Below are 20,222 nucleotides of genomic sequence, written 5' to 3' on the forward strand. Positions count from 1 at the left end.
CCCATTTGCTTCTCTGCCCCCCCCCCTTCCTCTCTGTCTCTCTCTTCCCCTCCCACAGTGAGGCTCCATTGGAGCAAAGATGGCCCGGGTGCTGTGGATGGCTCCTTGGCCTCAGCCCCAGGCGCTAGAGTGGCTCTGGTCGCGGCAGAGCGACGCCCCGGAGGGGCAGAGCATCGCCCCCTGGTGGGCAGAGCGTCGCCCCTGGTAGGCGTGCCGGGTGGATCCCGGTCGGGCGCATGCGGGAGTCTGTCTGACTGTCTCTCCCCGTTTCCAGCTTCAGAAAAAAAAAAAAAAAAGAACCTAGTAAAAGTGGTTATTCGGTTGTACACATGTTAAATGGCTAAGAAATACACAAGCACTACAGTAAAAGGGATGTGTTACCTCGAGGAAGACCTGAGGTCCGCGTGTATACGTGTGGGCAACAGGAAAGCGGCAGCCTGTGGAATCCTTTGAAGGCAGGAGGGTTGTCTGAACAGGGAGGAAAGTTGTAACAGCAGACTTGGGGGGGGGGGGGCTTCCAACAGAGGCGTCTGGTTGCTCTTTGAGTCCTGCACACACTGTATTCTGCAGGCTGAACTCACCTGGGTGCAGTTTTCTGTGCACACCTCTACTCACGAACGAAATCACACGTGAGCAAGTACGAACGCTCAACTTGCTCCCTGATGTATCAGTCACGTTAAACCAAATTCACGTTTTCAAAAACAAGTATGATTGACAACAGAGCTGACTGTACTTCACGATGTCTCCTAGTTTTATTCTGAAATTACCTTTATTTTATTTCTTCTTTATATTACATTTAGGCCATTATGCTGATGTTTAGAAACTCCATAAATAGGTAGCTTATGTTACCTATGGTTTTCACTTCACAATAATGGAAGTAGAACTACAAAATACTTTATACAAAGAGGGCATTGGGCCTGCGAGTGTTGCGAGCCTCTGTTTCTAATCTGCTGGGGAGTTATGAAAGAACTGTTTTCCCATGCGTGTGTTACTCCTCTTCTGCGGGTCTGATCCAAAGACTTGTGCCATTTAAGGGACTGTGCCATTCAAATTATTGAAACTGTTTTTTCCAGGACAGGACTGAAGGAGGAGTTCAGGTTATGACACTAAAAATTACTCTCCAATGCTTCCATTAACCCAGGCGTCCCCAAACTGCGGCCCCCTGAGGCCATTTATCCGGCCCCCATCGCACTTCTGGAAGGGGCACCTCTTTCATTGGTGGTCAGTGAGAGGAGCACTGTAAATGGCGGCCCTCCAACGGTCTGAGGGACAGTGAACTGGCCCCCTGTGTAAAAAGTTTGGGGACCCCTGCCAGAACCCTAAACATTCATTCAGTCCCCATATCGCCTAACCTTTCATATCTGGCCACTATGCTCAGAGCCTAGCAAAAAAAAAAAAACCTGCCCAGAGCCAGCTCGGTGTCTAGACCGCCTACACTGCCTGCCACATTCACACCATCCTGCAATCGAAAATCCTCACCACGCAGAGAAGCACACATCATTGACCTTTCCTGAAAAGGCCGGTGCCAGCAAGTGTTTCTCTTAGAAAAATGAGGCCCCACAGATATATGAAAAGATGCTCATCTTCTTTAGCTATTAGAGAAATGCAAATCAAAACGGCAATGAGATACCACCTCACACCTGTTCGATTAGCTATTATTAGCAAGACAGGTAATAGCAAATGTTGGAGAGGCTGTGGAGAAAAAGGAACCCTCTGTTGGTGGGAATGTAAAGTAGTACAACCATTATGGAAGAAAGTATGGTGGTTCCTCAAAAAACTGAAAATAGAACTACCTTATGACCCAGCAATACCTCTACTGGGTATATACCCCAAAAACTCAGAAACATTGATACGTAAAGACACATGCAGCCCCATGTTTATTGCAGCATTGTTCACAGTGGCCAGGACATGGAAACAACCAAAAAGCCCGTCAATAGATGACTGGATAAAGAAGATGTGGCACATATACACTTTGGAATACTACTCAGCCATAAGAAATGATGACATCGGAACATTTACAACAAAATGGTGGGATCTTGATAACATGATACGAAGCGAAATAAGTAAATCAGAAAAAACCAGGAACTGCATTATTCCATACGTAGGTGGGACATAAAAGTGAAACTAAGAGACATTCATAAGAGTGTGGTGGTTACGGGGGGGGAGGGGGGAATGGGAGAGGGAAAGGGGGAGGGGGAGGGGCACAAAGAAAACAAGATAGAAGGTGACAGAGGACAATCTGACTTTGGGTGATGGGTATGCAACATAATTGAATGACAAGATACCCTGGACTTGTTATCTTTGAATATATGTATCCTGATTTATTGATGTCACCCCATTAAAAAAATAAAATTATTTAAAAAAAAAAAAAAAGAAAAATGAGGCCCCAAATGGAAACCAGTGTTCTGTGGTCTTATGGGCACAGGAAATGTCAACAACTGAATGGAGCACCTATGTTGGATTTTGGTTTTGTTTTTATAAATAGAGTCATTTTTCAGAAGAAAAGGAAAGTGATTCTTGGCCTGGAGCAATAGTTCTCAAATCCAGTCACCTGAGTTGCATTTGAAAATACATAATCCCGGGCGCTATTCTAGATGCACCAAGGTGAAATTTCTGGAGGTACATCCTAAAAACTGCTATTAAAAAATTTTTTTGCAAGAATTTCTGGTGTAGAGCTGCCATCTTCGAAGCAAATATCTCCACCTACTTATTCCTTCAGTAAATAAATCATGAATGGCCACATATGTCAAGTACTATGCTAGAGGCTGGGGTTTCAAACCCATGGTTTTCCAACTTGTAAGAAATACACAGTACAATACAACGTTGGGGTTGTCATACGAGGGGCAAGTGTTATGATACAACGTTTCTCAACTTCTTTTTTATTATCGTCACTCTAAAATCAAGCATTACTTAAGATCTTTTTCCTAATCTCCCCTTCACACTGTGACCATTTTTTTTTCTTTTTTTTTTTTTGCATTTTTCCGAAGCTGAAAACGGGGAGGCAGTCAGAAAGACTCCTGCATGCACCCGACCGGGATCCACCCGGCATGCCCACCAGGGGGTAACGCTCTGCCCCTCTGGGGCATCACTCTGTTGCATCCAGAGCCATTCTAGCGCCTGAGGCAGAGGCCATGGAGCCATCCTCAGCGCCCAGGCCATCTTTGCTCCAATGGAGCCTCGGCTGCGGGAAAGGAAGAGAGAGACAGAGAGAAAGGAGAGGGGGAGGGGTGGAGAAGCAGATGGGCGCTTCTCCTGTGTGCCTTGGCCGGGAATCAAACCCTGGACTCCCACACACCAAGCCGATGCTCTACCACTGAGCCAACTGGCCAGGGCCACACTGTGACATTTTATATACTATATAACTGTCCATGTATAGTATATGTACATGTGTTTTAGATTAAAAGAATAATCTTTTGTTTCCCAAGGACAAATTTTCGCCCCCTTGGGGACAATATTGTCCACATTGAGAGAAAATACATGCAATCAAGGTACATAGAAAAGATGGTGGAGTGCGGAGAAGGGGTGACTCACTGTCTGGGACAGTCCGGGAGGGCACGGCAGGAAGTGGCCTTTGAACCAGGCTTCGTAGGATAAGTAAGATCTGCCATCTGGGAAAAGGGAGGAAGTGGTTCTAGAAGGAACAGCTTCCCCGTGTGTTTACTAAACGTTTGCTCAGCATGTGTGCACCGAGGTCAGCACAGCCACAGAAAGAGTGCGGAATGTGAAAATATAAATTTTAACACAATTTTATATACAAACTGACTCTTATGAGGTATCAAATCCCAGGACCCTCGTAGGGGTGAGGGGTGCAGCGGGAGCAGAAACGGGGAAGAACGCTGAGTTATTAAAGGTAGGTGTTTGGTTCCTTTCATTTCAGCCTATGTCTCAGATAGAAAGGCTCCTGAGTAATAAATAATAGAGCACACTTTGGGCATAGTTCATTCACCACACTCCCAGACACATTTCGAATACCATTCAAAGCGAGTCGTGAAAGCTCTGATTAATATACAACACAGAGCTCTCTATATATACTCTCAAGGGTAAAAATACTGCTGAAAAGCCAGTTCTTTTAAAAGCTGAGCATCTAACACCACCTTGTGAATGATAATAAATGGCAGCCTGAGCCAGAGGTAGGCTGCCCTCTGTCTGGGTCTGTGAGTTCCATACACACAGAAATGCATACCCAGCCTTTGGCCAAGAGAACAGATCGCCTTCCAGTGAGATAAGATTTCCTGTGAGACTCCTGGCATTTCCCAGTCCTAGCTTGGTCAGAAATAGCAACCCCAACTCTCATGGGTGATTTTCCTTTCCTCTTCTTCCCCCTCCATAGTTCCCATTTAAACTCTATTAAGAATGTGTATCTATTTGCTATTAAAATAATAAGGCAGTCATTTTTCCTAAGCTCAGAGACACTTAGGAGTTTTTAGCAGCACCAGCTCCCTCCCTGGCTCCATGGAGCTTGTCGTCCACTAAGAGACACAGGCCTTGGGCTCAAAACTGCATGACTAATTTCAAATATGCTCATGACAAGGAAGAATTAAATAGTATTAAACATAACTTATAACCCACAGCTTCATGTACAAATCAGGATGCTTCATCCTGTGTGGAACACCACGACAAATATGAATTTATATTATTGGTGAGGAAAAAGAAGAGAAAACCAATCTTTATGAAAAAGAAATATAACTATGTTTTTCCTTTAATTACGTATTATAATTAAATCCACCCATTTGAATGAGTACTATCTAGCAACAGGTTTATTTCTTAATGGTCACCATGGGCCAAAGAGAATTATGTAAGTATATTACAGCATTGTTTGTAGAAGACAAAGTACTAATCCAAGTGCCCTTCCAAAGAGGATTAGTTATATGCATAGAATACTTCTATGTAGTATTCAAAAGAATGGACTAAGGCTATATATGCTAATGTAAAACTACAACAGGAAAATATTGTTGGGTAAAGAAAGTGAATTGTAGGCCTGACCTGTGGTGGCGCAGTGGATAAAACATCGATCTGGAACGCTGAGGTCGCCGGTTCAATACCCTGGGCTTGCCTGGTCAAGGCACATATGGCAGTTGATGCTTCCTGCTCCTCCCTCCTTCTCTCTCTCTCTCTCTTCTCTCTCTAAAAGTGAATAAATAAAATAATTTTTTTAAAAAGAAAGTGAATTGTAGGATGACATGTAGAGTGGAGTGTGCTTCCGTCTGGGTGAAACTGAAGGAGAGGCATGCAGGTTCCACTAAGCTCGTGCATATACAGAGTACCTCCAGAAGCAAGCATGGAACATGGCGACAGTGGTGGCCTCTGCAGGAGAAAACAGGGGTGGTGCAGAGACATAATATTCATTATACTTACTTCACTATGATTGGAAACTTGCCACCTCTGATTAGAGAAGAACTACCTCCAACAGCAAAGATGGAGAAAAGCCGTGTTAACCAATAATAGAAACTACTCACTTTTTAAGCTGCCTTCCATCCCAAGTGTGTTTGCTGGACAGGATTCTCTAAGTGTGTAGGAATAAGGTAAGTGGATTAGATGGGTGGAAAGTAAGTTTCCTATATTATTGGGGGGGTGGGGCACTGCAGCAGTAAAGGAAGCCAAAGGTTCATAATGAGCAGCAGACAAAGATACAGGGGCTATTGATCTCAAAGGATGGTGGATGCACCTCTGGAGGGAAACATGATTTTAGGTGGTATATGGACACTTTGTTGTATAAAATTAATTCACATGATAAAAAAGTATTCCCCTCTCAAATATTTTTTTATTCCTCAGATCTAATGAAAGAGGGAGTCTTGGTTTGGTACAAGTATGTCTTCATGACCTTTAGCCACTTTCCTGGAGTTAAAATTTGATAACAATGTTTTGATTTAATTGTATTACTTTTCACTCATACTCTTCTTAAAGTGAGTGACTCTGGTTTCCCATTTATGATCATGAAACAAAGCTTCCTTCTAAAATAAAGATATTTAATTTTTTTAAAGTGTATGTGTTGATTTTAGCGAGAAAGGAAGGGAGAGAAAGACACAGGAACCTCCACTGTATCTGCATGCGCCCTAACGGGATTGAACCGGCAACCTCTGCGTTTTGGGACGATGTTCCAACCGAGCTATTCAGCCAGGGCAAGTTTAAATCTTAAGTGCACCATTTTAAGTGAAGATATTAAGTAACACAAGAGATACAGAAGGATGTTAAAAACCGTGCATGTGATACACACGTGACTATGGTTTAGGAAACAGTGACTCGAAAGAGAGAGGACCCACAGCCTAGAGCAGAGCAGTTGCAATTGTGTAGTTGTGATTACTGTTGATTCTTTTTTTTCATTTTCATCCCACCAAACAAGCACTGAATAAAAATGAGCACCCTTTTTTCTTTTTTTTTTTTTTTTTAAAGGAAACTGCAGTTTCATTCTCATTGCCAGTGGTCTTTACCCAGAATATCATCAGTTTCCTAGAGCCGACTCTCTGGATGACTAAGAACACTGAGAACTAAAACTGCAGCCCCAAAGGCTGAAGGCCTAATTAAAAGTGTGATTCCTGCCCGGGTGCACAACACTGGCCCTTTTGTTAGCATCCCAGGAGAGTAGAAACACCTCCACTGAAATCACAGTTTCCAACTCTCTCCCTCCCCAATTCCACCACTTTTTCATTAGCTAATCCCAATTACAACACTTTTTTTACTAAAACCATAAATCTTTGCCACTCTCAATAGCATAAATTATACAGTAAATAACTGTATTCTGTGTCCGTCCAGAAAAATACCACCCCCTTTTATATATTTTTCAGTCCACGGGACTTAGAGCTGCTAAATCGACAACCGTACCTTTTGATTTGGGGTTTTCCCCTCTCTCTATTGCTCCTCTGGAAAAGCAACACTTCTCCCCAGAAAGAAAATTACTACCAATGTGCTTATCTGAAATTAATCATAATCAAAGTATGCTTTTTCTTCTTATTTACAGTGTGGAAAAGCTTGATCACTGTGTTAACATCTACCTCGGCCACTGAATGGATGAAATGGCCTGGGACATCCATGCTGCTCACACTGGGCCTGCGCCATCCACTGGGAAGACAGACCTCGTAGCATTTCGTTTTCAAAAAAATGAAGGGACTTGCCTGACCAGGCAGTGGCGCAGTGTATAGAGCGTTGGACTGGGATGCAGAGGACCCAGGTTCGAGACCCCAAGGTCACCAGCTTGAGCGCGGACTCACCTGGTTTGAGCAAAATCCCACCAGCTTGAACCCAAGGTCACTGGCTCCAGCAAGGGGTCACTCGGTCTGCTGAAGGCCCGCAGTCAAGGCACATATGAGAAAGCAATCAATGAACAACTAAGGTGTCACAATGTGCAACGAAAAACTAATGATTGATGCTTCTCATCTCTCTCCATTCCTGTCTGTCTGTCCCTGTCTATCCCTCTCTCTGACTCACTCTCTGTCTCTGTAATTAATTAATTAATTAATTTAAAAATAATAATAATGAAGGGACTTAAGAGACCCTGGATAGCACAGCGCCAGGCACAGAGTGCGTGCTCATTGATAGTGTTCATGTTATAGAAACAAGAGTGGTGATTTTTTATGTTGTTCCTTTTGGTGATAATTTCTTAACCTAACATTTCAAACGTTAAGCTAATTAAAAGAAATATACCTTATCCCATGATTTTCAAACTCATTTATTACTCATTCCTCTATGGTTTAATTTAATTACATTGAGTGGCATATCAAATATTGATTTTAATAAAATCTTGATTGAGTCGAGCAATTGTCAAACACAATATTTTATATCATTCCTGCATTTCAAATGGAACCAATCTGAAAACCAATTTGCTTTTAAAATAAGTGATTTTAGCCCTGGCCGGTTGGCTCAGTGGTAGAGGGTCGGCCTGGCGTGCAGAAGTCCCGGGTTCAATTCCCAGCCAGGGCACACAGGAGAGGCGCCTATCTGCTTCTCCACCCCTCCCCCTCTCCTTCCTCTCTGTCTCTCTCTTCCCCTCCCGCAGCGAGGCTCCATTGGAGCAAAGATGGCCTGGGCGCTGGGGATGGCTCCTTGGCCTCTGCCCCAGGCGCTAGAGTGGCTCTGGTTGTGACAGAGCGACACCCCGGAGGGGCAGAGCATCGCCCCCTGGTGGGCAGAGCGTTGCCCCCTGGTGGGCGTGCCGGGTGGATCCCGGTCCGGCGCATGCGGGAGTCTGTCTGACTGTCTCTCCCCATTTCCAGCTTCAGAAAAATACCAAATAAATAAATAAATAAATAAAATAAGTGATTTTACACACACACACACACACACCTCAAGCCATTTCAGAAATAAACAAAAAATGGCCTCCCAATCTTTTTATTCACCAAGATAAAGTGGCCATGTCTGATGAGAGTTTCCAAAAGTTTAATCCATTTAGTCCTCTCAGCTCCAATCAGTTGTGAAAGGGGAAAGACAATAGAATCAATTCCTTTGATAACCATTAATTTAGCATTTACTAAGTACAGGCATTGTCCTACAAAGACCAACCCAAGTAGCAGTAAAGAAGAGCTGATCCGTTATTGCACTCATGAAAACTTTAATTTTATCAAATAATAACCAGGAAAGCACATGTATTCCAACTCTTGAAATTACTCCATTGTGTAATGTATGTATAGAGGCTTACAGTCTTAGGAAAAAATAATGTAAATGTGGTGTTATAAATTATCAATAGTATTATACCAACAATTCACTGTAAGTATAGGACATTTAGTAAGTTCAACATTTGATCTGATGGTTAGTGCAAAAACACTTTCTAGCCCAAAGCTATCACAGCAGCACCACCTAGAGGATCCTACAAGGTAACACAGGGTCATTTCCCTGCAACTTGCCGGTTCTTTCCATTTAGACGAAAAGAAAGGTCGAGTTTCAACATCTTAAGTCATTTAAAGCATATTAACTCTATCCACATTGTTTAGCATCTTCTTACATCTTGAAATTTTAAAGTAGCTAAGTGAAACTGAATATTCTCAAACTCACAATGCAATGGAGCAGAGGATCCCAATTTTCCTCCCAGATGGGCCGGTGGCACGGGTGTGTGTGCTGGAGTGACCCTGGTCAGGGGCCTTACAGCCTGAGCCACGGCTGTCCCCCCAACCCCACTGCACACACCTCCTTACCCTCTCAGGTGCTAAGCTGACTGGACATTAGGTAGCACTTCAAAGTCATATTTCTTAGCTGCTGTCCAATATTTATTTAGAGGAGTTGAGAAGAAATTAATTTCTTTTAATTATTTTCACCACACCCACTTATGAATCTCCTCCCGCTGGCCAACGCTGAGTCAGTGTTCTGGGGGCGGGGTTGAAAGGTATGTAACAAAACACGTCCTATTTTTTACAGTTTTCATTCTCTCTCCCATTATTTTCTGCCATTTTTCTCAACCAAGAAACTGCTTTGGAGGCATAGTAAAAGGATTAAAATTTAGATATTAAGTCAGCTCTTCATAAGAACTAGCACTCCTTGTGTTACTTGGCATCAGAGTTTCAGGGATTTTGCTCTCAGCTGACTGCCCCCTCGCAAGGGAATGACATACATGCGCATTCGATACCTTTGGGGCCCTGCGAGGCCTATGAGGAGCGCTCATCTTCATTTCCACTAGAGGGCGCTGTCTGCCCCGGTGAGATGGGACTGATTGGCAAGGCATTAAACACGGAAATCTGAGCTAAACTGCACTTTGAAGTCATGGTTCCTACGTGAACACACTATTGAAGGGGGAGAAGAGGAGGGAGCAGTAGCTCATTCACATCATTCTCTCGATCTTAGTAATGCACTTGGGCCCAGTTTACCAAAGGCATACTAGGTTTTGCCTGGAGAAATCTTTTTCCCATTCTGTATGCTAAAGCCATAGCTAAAGTCATACCAAACTGCAATCATTTTAGTTCTTTGAAATGTCTTCATTTTTTGTACATGCTTTCCCGCTAGTCTACCTCCACACTTATTCACTCGATGAGTGTCAGAGTCTCCCTTATGACTCAATTTCTATCTCACTAACTCCAGAAACCTTTCCAGGCGCCCCTGACAGTGGGTCAAGGTGACCTCTTCTGTGCCAAAATTGTCATTACACTTCTCCCACAAGGTGCAGTTTTGCAATTACTCATTAACCATACCCCCATTAGGCTGAAGGTGCCACGAAAGCAGGTGATATTTCTTTTTCACAGCCCCTGGTGCAATTACTCCATCGGTATTACTGGCGGAATGACTGCCCTCCCTAAATACGACATACCTTGGGAAGGAGTCTGAAGTCTCCATTCCTTTGTGCCAGATCCACAGAACAATCCGTCTCAATTCCTGAGTCAGCAGCAAGAGAAGTAGTCAACCAAGATATTTACAGAAGGGATCTTTCTGGGATGTCCGGGGTTCTATTATGCAGCAGCAGGCAATTGGCAGGGAGATAAGACCCCTCCCTCTTTCCAAGCAGGTAACAAAGTCCTCTTCTCTCTTGTCTGCAGTTGGCATGATATAGCACAGAAGACAAAGGAATTCAATTTTGTTTCTGGCTGGGCCAGTTACTCTGTCCGTGGAAGGACGATAAAGGTTTGGAACTAGAACACTGGGCCATCTACCTAACTTGAACAGTATATGATAGGCACTCTAATACTGAGTCAGAGGCACCCTGGGAGGCATGAGATTAACCACCCCAGACCCTTATTCTGTCATTTGACTTCTTTGCCTCAAAGGCAACATCTACAAAATGGAACTGAGCCTGCCAAGCTCAAGGGGCCATTGGGAAGGCAAATCAGACACATTCAAGTGCTTTCAAACTATACCCAGCTGACAAAAAATGAGAGATTATTAAGTGTTAATAGGAGGACCACAAACTATCCCTCACCCAATAGCCATTGTCTTTAGTTTTCAAAGGTCTGAAAAGAATATTGCATTACCTACATCCTGATAGAGGTTTAATTAAGAAATAAAACTTATAGCAAAATTATCCTAACATATATTAAATGATAACCAGTAGATCCCAAGACTAAAATCCAGGCAGAAATTGTTAAAGTGCAATAAAGGAGAAACAACATATACAGCTATACTGTTTTGCTTATTTTCATACTTACAATTGTATAGATGGGAATATACACCCAGAGTAGGACAAGTAAACAGTTTTCAGCCAATTCCTTTACATAAAGTATTTGTGCATAAAAAAAATTTTTTAATCACTGGACTTGGGGTAGTAAACACACAATCCAGGGTACAGATGTACCTGAATCATGTTGTGGAATCATGTACCTGAAAAAATGTATAATTTTGTTAACCAGTGTCATCTCAATAAATTAAATAAAAAGAAAAAAAAAAGGTGATTATCCTTCCTATACCATTATGTAAGTGGGGAAAATTACTGGAAACTGGCAAAACACAGGATGAAAATGTTCCAAAACTGACAAAAGATACCAAGCCTCAATTTCAAGAGGTACGATGAATCCCTCGCAGGAAAATATAAAGAAAATCACACACAAAAGTGTAGTGTCTGAGTGATCCAGTTTCTCCGCATTCACCAGCGTTTGGTGGCATCACTATTTTTTCTGTAAGCCATTCCAATAAGTGTGGAGAGCCATCTTATTGTGGTTTTAATTTGCATTTCCCTAATAGATAATGATGTTAAATATTTTTTTATGTTCTTAGTTGCTATCTGTATATCCTTTTCAGTGGAATGTCTTTTGCCCACTTTCTAATTGCATTATTTATCATTTTTGCTGTTGAGCTTTGAGAATTCTTTATTATTTAGATGATATTCAAATAATGTATTTGAATGTCATTTATTTATCAGATACATGGGGTGAAAATATTTGCTCCCAGTCTGTAGCTTGCCTTTCATTATCTTAACAAGGTCTTCAGAGAGCGAAGTTTTTAACTAAGACAAAGTCTGTTTTACCAACCATTCCTTTCGTGTGTTGTGCTTTGTTGCTAAGTCTAAGAACTCTTTGCTGAACCTAGAGTGTAAGGCTTTTCTCTGATGTGTTTTCCTTTAAGTTTTATAGTTCTACATTTTACATTGAAGCCTATGATCCATTTTGAGTTCATCTGTATAGAAGGTGTGAGCTTTAAGTCAAGGATTTTGTTTTCATGTTTGTTTCTGAATGTTGAATTTCTCCAACCCCTTTACTGAAAAAGCTCCGTGCCTCCACTGAATGCTTTCGCACCTTTGTCAAAAATCAGTTAGATACATTTGTGTGGGATGATTGCAGGGTCCTCTATTCCGTTGCACTGATCTGTATGTTTACCCTCCACCAACACCACAGTCTTAATGTGTAAGGAGTCTTGAAATTGGGTACTATGATTTCTCCAACTTTATTCTTCTTTTTCAATATTGTTTTAGCTATTATATTTCTTTTGCTTTTCAACATAAATATAATAATTTCTCTATATTTTTAAAATATTATTTTAAAAAATATCTTGCTGGAATTTTGGCTGGAATGTCAAACCTGTATATCAATTTGGAGAGAAGTGATATGTCCCCACTTATATTTATCTTCTTCATTTTCATCTTCTTTAATCACTAGTTTGTAGTTTTCAGTATGTAAGTCCTATGCATACTTTGTTAAGATTTATACCTAAGTATTTTGTTTCTAGGGGTTGTATTTTGTAGATTCCTTGGCATTTTCTACATATTCAACCATGTCATCTCCAAATAAAAGCAGTTTTTTGTTTTGTTTTTTTTTCTTGTGGGAGAGACAGAGAGAGTCAGAGAGCGGGACGGACAGACAGGAAGGGAGAGAGACGAGAAACACCAATTCTTTGTTGTGGTTCCTTAGTTGTTCATTGATTGCTTTCTCATATGTGCCTTGACCGGGGGGCTCCAGCAAACCGAGTGACCCCCTGTTCGAGCCAGTGACCTTGGACTCAAGCTGATGAGCCTTGCTCAAACCAGATGAGCCCGAACTCAAGCTAGCAACCTCGGGGTCTCAAACCTGGGTCCTCCACATCCCAGTCTGACGCTCTATCCACTGCGCCACCGCCTGGTCAGGCTAAATAAAAGCAGTTCTATTTCTTCACCTCTATTTGTCTTTTATTTCCTTTTCTTGCCTTACTGCACTGAATAGAATTTCCAGCCCTGTGCTGAACAAGATTAGTGAGGGAGGACATTCTTTCCCTGTTCCTGATTTTAAGAGGAACGCATTTAGTCTCTCAACATTAAGTATGTTATCTGTAGCTTTTTCTGTAGATTCTCTTTATAAAGTTATAGATGTTTCCTTTATTCCTAGTTTGCTGAGTCTTTTTTTAAATCATGAATATTAAATATTATCAAATTACACTCTGCATCATGTGATTTTCTTCTTTAGCCTATTAATATAGTGAATTCTATTGCCTGATTTTTGAATGGTGAACCAGCCTTGCATCCCTGAATAAACTCTAGTTGGTAATAAAGTAGAATTTTTTATATATTGGTAATTCTATTACCAAATATTTTGTTAATGATTCTTCATGAACTCATGGAGGATATTAACCCATAGTTTTCTTTTCATCTTTTTTTTGGGGGGGGTTGGTGTCAGGATCATGCTAACTTCATAAAAATCATTAGGAAGCTTTCACCTTTCTATTTTCTTATTCTTCAAATATTTCATAGCATTCTCTCATAAACCTTAATGAAGATTTCTTCTGGGGACTTTTCAAATTATGGATTCAACATTTTTAATAGTATAGGGCTGTTCTAATTACCTATTTCATATTGGATGAATTTTTGTTGTAGGTGGTTTTAAATAATTTGGTTCATTTCATTTGTCAACTATACATACATGGAGTTGTTCATAGTGTTCCTCATCTTTTTTTTTTTCTTTTTTTTCTTTTTTTTTTTTGTATTTTATCTGAAGCTGGAAACAGGGAGGCAGTCAGATAGACTCCCGCATGCACCCGACTGGGATCCACCCGGCATGCCCACCAGGGGGCGATGCTCTGCCCCTCCAGGGCGTCACTCTGTCGCGACCAGAGCCACTCTAGCACCTGGGGCAGAGGCCAAGGAGCCATCCCCAGTGCCCGGGTCATCTTTGCTCCAATGGAGCCTCGCTACGGGAGGGGAAGAGAGAGACAGAGGAAGGAGAGGGGGAGGAGTGGAGAAGCAGATGGGCGCTTCTCCTGTGTGCCCTGGCCGGGAATCAAACCCGGGACTTCTGCACGCCAGGCCGACGCTCTACCACTGAGCCAACCGGCCAGGGCCTGTTTTAATTTTTTATTTCTGCTCTTATTTTGGTCATTTACACTCTTTTTCTTACTTTGGATTTATCTTCCTTTTCTTTTTCTAAGTTCTTGATGTGAGAGCTCACGTTATTAATGTAAGGTGTTTCATCTTTTCTAATGTAAGCATTTAGTGTTATAAAGTTCTCTCTTACCAGTGCTTTACTTGTATCTCACAATTTTTATATACTGTAGTTTTATTTTCATTCAGTTCAACACAATTCTTTTCCCTTAAGATCTCCACTGTGACTCGTGGACTATTTAAAAATGTGTTGTTAATTTTTCAAATGTTTGGATATTTTCCTGTTATCTTTTGTATTGATTTCTAGACTGACTCCACTATAATTGGAGAACATACTCTGTATGGTTTTAGATCTTTTAGATTTATTTAAGTTTGTCTTATGGCCCAAATTGTGGTCTATCTTGGTTTATGCTCTATGGGCCCTTGAAAAGAATATGGATTCTGCTGTTCTACATCAACTAAATTCTGTTGATGTGTTTTTTATACCAGTTGATTTTCTGCCTGATTTTTCTATCAATTGATGAGGAAGGGGAATTGATATTTTCAACTATCATTGAGAATGTGTTTATTTCTTTCAGTTCCATCATTTTTTGCTTTACATAATTTGCAACTTGGTTGCTTCCTGCATATATTTTTAGATTTGCTCTGTCCTCTTAATGGAGTGAAAATTTAGTCTTTACATAATGTTCTTCTCTTTATCTAGTAATTTTCTTTGGTCTGAAGTCTATATATCTGATCCTAATATAACCACTCTTTGTTTCTCTGAATTGTTGACATGATAGATCTTTCTCCACCCTTTTATATATTTTCTACATGCATATATTATTGTATTTGCAGTTACCTGTAGACAGCATATATTAGGTCATTTTTTAAGCCACAATAATGATCTCTGCCTTTTTAATTATGTATATGGGCTATTTATATTTAACATAACTATTCATATGCTAAAATGAGGGTGGCAATCCGGGCTCTCCACCTAGACTTCACTAAAACTGCTGCAGAGAGTGGGGAAAGTGACTATTAACACACAGTGGGATGAAAGTACTGACTCCCTACTCAGCCTTTTCTGACAATACACTGGTGGGGAATGAGAGGAGTTAGAAAGGTGAGAGTAAAAGTCTATACTCTCCACTTGGCCTCTGTGGCATTTGGCTAGAGAAGAATGGTTATTTTCTAAGTTTCTATCTTGTTGGCTGTCCTTTTCCTGGTCTTTTGGCTAGAGAATAGGTTTTTGTAGGCTTTTTAAAACTTCTGCATCTGTCAACATTTCTGAGTTACCAGCTTCTTCAGCTCCAACACTGGAATGGATGAGGCAAAAAGAAAACCCCAGTAACAGTCATGTCATTCTTTGGGTCTGAAGGTCCCTAGGCAATCAGACTGATTCTCTCCATCTTTCAGGCTTATTGTGTTCGAGTAATTTTCCAATTTTTAGTTATATATAGTGGGAGTAATAGGGAAAAGTGAATCTAGTCCATCTTCCCAGAAACAAAAGCAGCCACTGGCCATTTTTAAAATTAATTCTGGCAATCTCTGTCTTTTATTGGTGTACCTAGACTCCTTGCATTTAATGTAATCATTAATGTATCAGGATTTAATTCTAAAATTATGTCATTTCAGATTGTCCCATTTGTTTTCCATTTCAGTATTTGCCCTTTTCCCTCTTATATTATTTGAACAAGTATTTCATTTTATTTTGATTTACTATATTTGTATACTTTTTATTGGTTACTCTAGGGATTACACACCTCATTTTTCAGTCTTAGAATCAATGCTTGAACACTTCAAGTGGAATATAAGATGCATACCCTCATATAGGTCTCTTTATCTTCTCCCTTTATGTGGTAATTTTACATATTACATTGGCATACTTTTAAAACTCTGGACAATGATATAGTTTGTGTTTTAAACCATCAAACATATTTTGAAGACAGAAGAAAAGTGGAACAACCTATTACAAACATTAGCAATTTTTTCAGTAAAGGACCAGATAACAAATATTTTTGGCTTTTCAAGCCATAAAGTGTGGGAGTAATGATTGGGAATTGCCATGTGGAATCTTCTGGATTGTGGGCAGTGTTCTATTTCTTGACCTGGTTGGGGGTTACATAGGATTTCACTTTATGGTAACTCCCTGACTGTACGTTTTATATACCTAACTTTTGTTAGTAACTCACCAACTTACCTTTGTTTTGTGCACCTAAATTTTGTGTGTATTATACCTATCAGGGGAAGTAATTTTTAAACTAAGTAGATTAAAGATCTTGAAAAAAACATATCAGAGACCCTGGGACTGAATTATCAGGAAAAAAGAGAAAGGGTACATCAAAAGTATGGGATTTATTGTTCCCATCAGCCCTTCTTTCTTTGAACAAAATTGATAGGTGAGAAAATATTCACAGTTTTCCCTCAATGCTCAGATATTGAGAATATCATTTAATGCAAAGCACTGAGATAGAGACTGCTTGTGGACCTACAAGTTTAAAAATGGGAATTGTGAAAAAATGAGATTTGAGGTAGATGGATTACATTAGATGAATATTCTAAGTGAATAACAGGACAAAGGAAATAAGAGGAGAAAGGGAAAGATGTTCTTTAGTGAAAAAGTCAACAGTAAGAACTCTGAATATTTCTTCTAGGGAGGACATGAAGTAAAAGAAGGTTGAAGAAAAGATAGTTAGAAGGGAAAGAAGGAAGAATGGAAGTAGAGAAGAAAAGGCTGAAGAAATATAAAGATGAAGAGGGAGAAAAAGGATGGCAGGAAGGATGAACAAAAGAAAAGAAGATATGGAATGATTCATAGTGGGCACCTGATACAAACCAGACATTTTACCCATATAATACCACTTAAACCTCCTCACACAAACCCTCTAAGGTAGATATCATCTTTCCTATTTTATAAATGAGTAAGCAAAAGCCCTGAGAATTTATTTTACTCAAACACACCTAGAAACATCAACCCTAGCTGCATGTTATGCCCAATTCTGTGCTCTAGGAAATCATTAACTCCAACAGGGAAGATTCCTTTATGGGAAGTAAATGTTTATGTTACAACTGAGTTCTAGGGAGAATTACCCTAGAAGGTGCCTTTGTCCTAATAAAAGAAAATGTTTGATCTTCTGAACCCTAAATCTATATTCTGTAATTCTATGGCATCAGGTCAGTCTTGTGGAATACTTACTGGTCACACTGATATCACCTAATTCTGCCTATTATTAAGGAACAATTTTTAAAAATCTAGTACTTTTTGGAGTGAAAGCAGTAGAGTGCCAGGAGGTATTCTGCTTTAAGTTGACAAACAATGCCTTACCTTACGAGAAAATGGGCACAAAATATATTCCATGGCCCAGTTTATAGTATTTGCCCACTAGGAAGGAATGCCAAAGATATATGAGGTGGTACAGAAAATCCCAAGAGAAAACTCAAGATTATTAAGTTACCTGAATTTCTTTAGGCCAGTGGTCCCCAACCTTTTTGGGGCCACGGACCAGTTTAATGTCAGAAAATATTCCACGGACCGGCCTTTAGGGTGGGATGGATAAATGTGTCACGTGACCGAGACAAGCGTCAAGAGTGAGTCTTAGATGGACATAACAGAGGGAATCTGGTCATTTTTTAAAAATAAAACATCGTTCAGACTTAAATAGAAATAAAACGGAAATAATGTAAGTTATTTATGCTTTATCTACAGACCAGTACCAAATGGCCATGGACCAGTACCAGTCTTGGGGGTTGGGGACCACTGCTTTAGGCTACACAGAGAGCAGTAGAAAATTATCAGAGAGAGACCTCAAAAGAAAATCGTCTTATTTGACAAAATTCTGTGAAGAATTGTGTACTCTCTCTGCACGTACCACAAATTTTGGGGTCATTTCAGAGTACTTTCCAAAAGTATTACTCATTAATTCTTGCACTTAAATTCAAAGTTATTTAGCACTTACTATGGATCAAAAGAAGGAGCAGGAAAAGGAGAAAGGAAAAGATAATTCACACATATTGGGAATAGGGTAGGAAACATGTCAAGACACAGCCAGGATCCTTTATATAGCACAGCTCTGGATATTCATTATAGTACCAAAAAGGCATAAAATTTAAACCAAGCTTCCTCCAAGGAATAATTAGAAGTGAAAATCGATAAGGAGAAAATGGCTCATATTCTCCTCATTGATTTCCTGTGCACAGTGAGTCAAACTTGACTGTCGGTTAGAAGTCAGTTTGGCTACTTCTTATTTCTTTTTCAGCAGTTGGGTACTCCTGTCAGTGCCTTTCATGCTGGAGTCTTTCTTTGCTCTAATCACAGCTGTCAGCTATCGAACGAGTTTGACACCCTGACTCCAGAAATGAGGGGATTCACACTCCATGCATATGCAGTCAGTTCCTTCATTAGAGCTGACTGACATAACAGAAATGGTGCACTGCCACTGATTTTTATAAGCAAAACAAATGGCTATACAATCAAGTTGGGATCTCTTTGATCAGACACACAGCCAAAGAGCCCCCAAATCAGTCATTAGACAGTCAACAGGCAGTATCACTGTAAATAGCTATACTTTTAGTACTTAAAATGGTAGATATAGGCAATCAGGCAAGAGCCGGATCTGTGTACACACACGTCAAATTCTCCCACACCCCCGCAATCTTAGCTGTCCATTCCAAATCATCCTGGTTGGGCTTCTAGATGTTGAGTGACAAAGGAGACTAGTTAGCTATTGTAACCTGGATTTTTGAGAAGCATGAGTTTCTTAGAGGAAAAAAAGGAGGATAACAGTGACCAGGATCTCCCCATTACCACCCCCACCACCACTGCAGGAAATAAATGAAGCAAAACTAGAGCTTCTCAGAGTGTTTCTGTACACAATTTAATGTCATAAAATGAAAGATTTCAATTTCAAATGGATCATCTAACCCAAAACCACCAAGAAGTTCAAAATAGTTTCAGAGCATCCCTGACAAGGGCCCATTCAGATTCTAGTTGACATTCCTCGCGATAAGGATGCCTTGCTTGTCACAGGGCTGCTTTTAGGAAATGGGAGTCCAAACTGAATCAGTATTATAGGCATCACAGCACGGTCCCTCTTGGGATGTATTCCCAACATACAACTTGTATCCATAAAGTTTGCCCACTTCAAACCCCAGGACTTTATGCCTCCAGACACAAAAGTTCCTGCCTCCCAGACCACCAAGATGTATTGATGCCCTTCAAAAGGTCCAGTGACTTCTGACCGTCCCTAACTGATTTTAACTTGTTTCCTCCATCAGTTCCTCAAATCCCCAATGGAACGCTCTCTTCAATGGCAATTTGTAAAACTTCCATCACTACCACCTGCAATTTTTCAGTGACTCAGAACTGTTGACCAATAAGGACCACAGAAGAAAGATCCTAATGGATTAAACAAAAATACTGGTAAATAAATAGCAACTCTTCAACCGAGTGAAGGGCAGGGCTACAACTAGATGAGAACTTAAGATGTAAGGTGGCGCATACCCTGTTTTGGGGTTGGAGAAATAACAAACACATATGATTATACTATTCCATGCTAAGATATATATCTTCTTTAGTAAAAATTAATAATAATAATAATAATAACTACCCACGCAGGGCGAGGGAATAAACGTTATCAGCTCTGCACAAGGAAGTATGAGTGTCAGAAAGCAGGTGAGTCGGATATCAAGTATCTAAAGCAGCCCGACCCCAGCGTTAGAGCGGCCCCTCCCCTGTGTATTCTCCGAAGCAGGTATTACACTTGGAGACTATTGCTTCCTTTGCTGCATTTTGTCTCTCTTGCGAGCTAGGATGGGCCCTAGGCCCTGAGGAGAGCCTGGCACGCGGCAGGTGGTCTTGAAGGAGCAAGTGGATATTACATTAAAGCATACCTCAAGGAAAGAACAAATGAATGAATGAATGAATGAATGTGTGAGTGAATGAACTAAGGAAGGAACAAACGACCCAGAGCAAGACCTGCATCCTGCTCTGCTCCTCGGCCTCACCACACCACGCGCGTGGCTGAAACCCAGGTAAGCACTAAGGTCCACG

The 20,222-nt window shown here is 40.7% G+C and overlaps 1 long non-coding RNA gene across 1 annotated transcript in view; it reads right to left on the bottom strand.

Annotated features, from left to right (window-relative positions):
- The window catches only part of LOC136313553 (uncharacterized), a 124,092-nt gene extending 118,990 nt beyond the window's left edge, over window positions 1-5,102 (bottom strand). Inside the window, exon 1 of the long non-coding RNA XR_010727165.1 lies at window positions 4,984-5,102. This is a non-coding gene — a long non-coding RNA (uncharacterized lncRNA). The remainder of the gene's footprint in view (window positions 1-4,983) is intronic.
- Window positions 5,103-20,222: the final 15,120 nt, after the last annotated feature.

The sequence above is a fragment of the Saccopteryx bilineata genome, chromosome 9 (genome assembly GCF_036850765.1).
Source record: "Saccopteryx bilineata isolate mSacBil1 chromosome 9, mSacBil1_pri_phased_curated, whole genome shotgun sequence".
In the NCBI taxonomy this organism is placed as follows: domain Eukaryota; kingdom Metazoa; phylum Chordata; class Mammalia; order Chiroptera; family Emballonuridae; genus Saccopteryx; species Saccopteryx bilineata.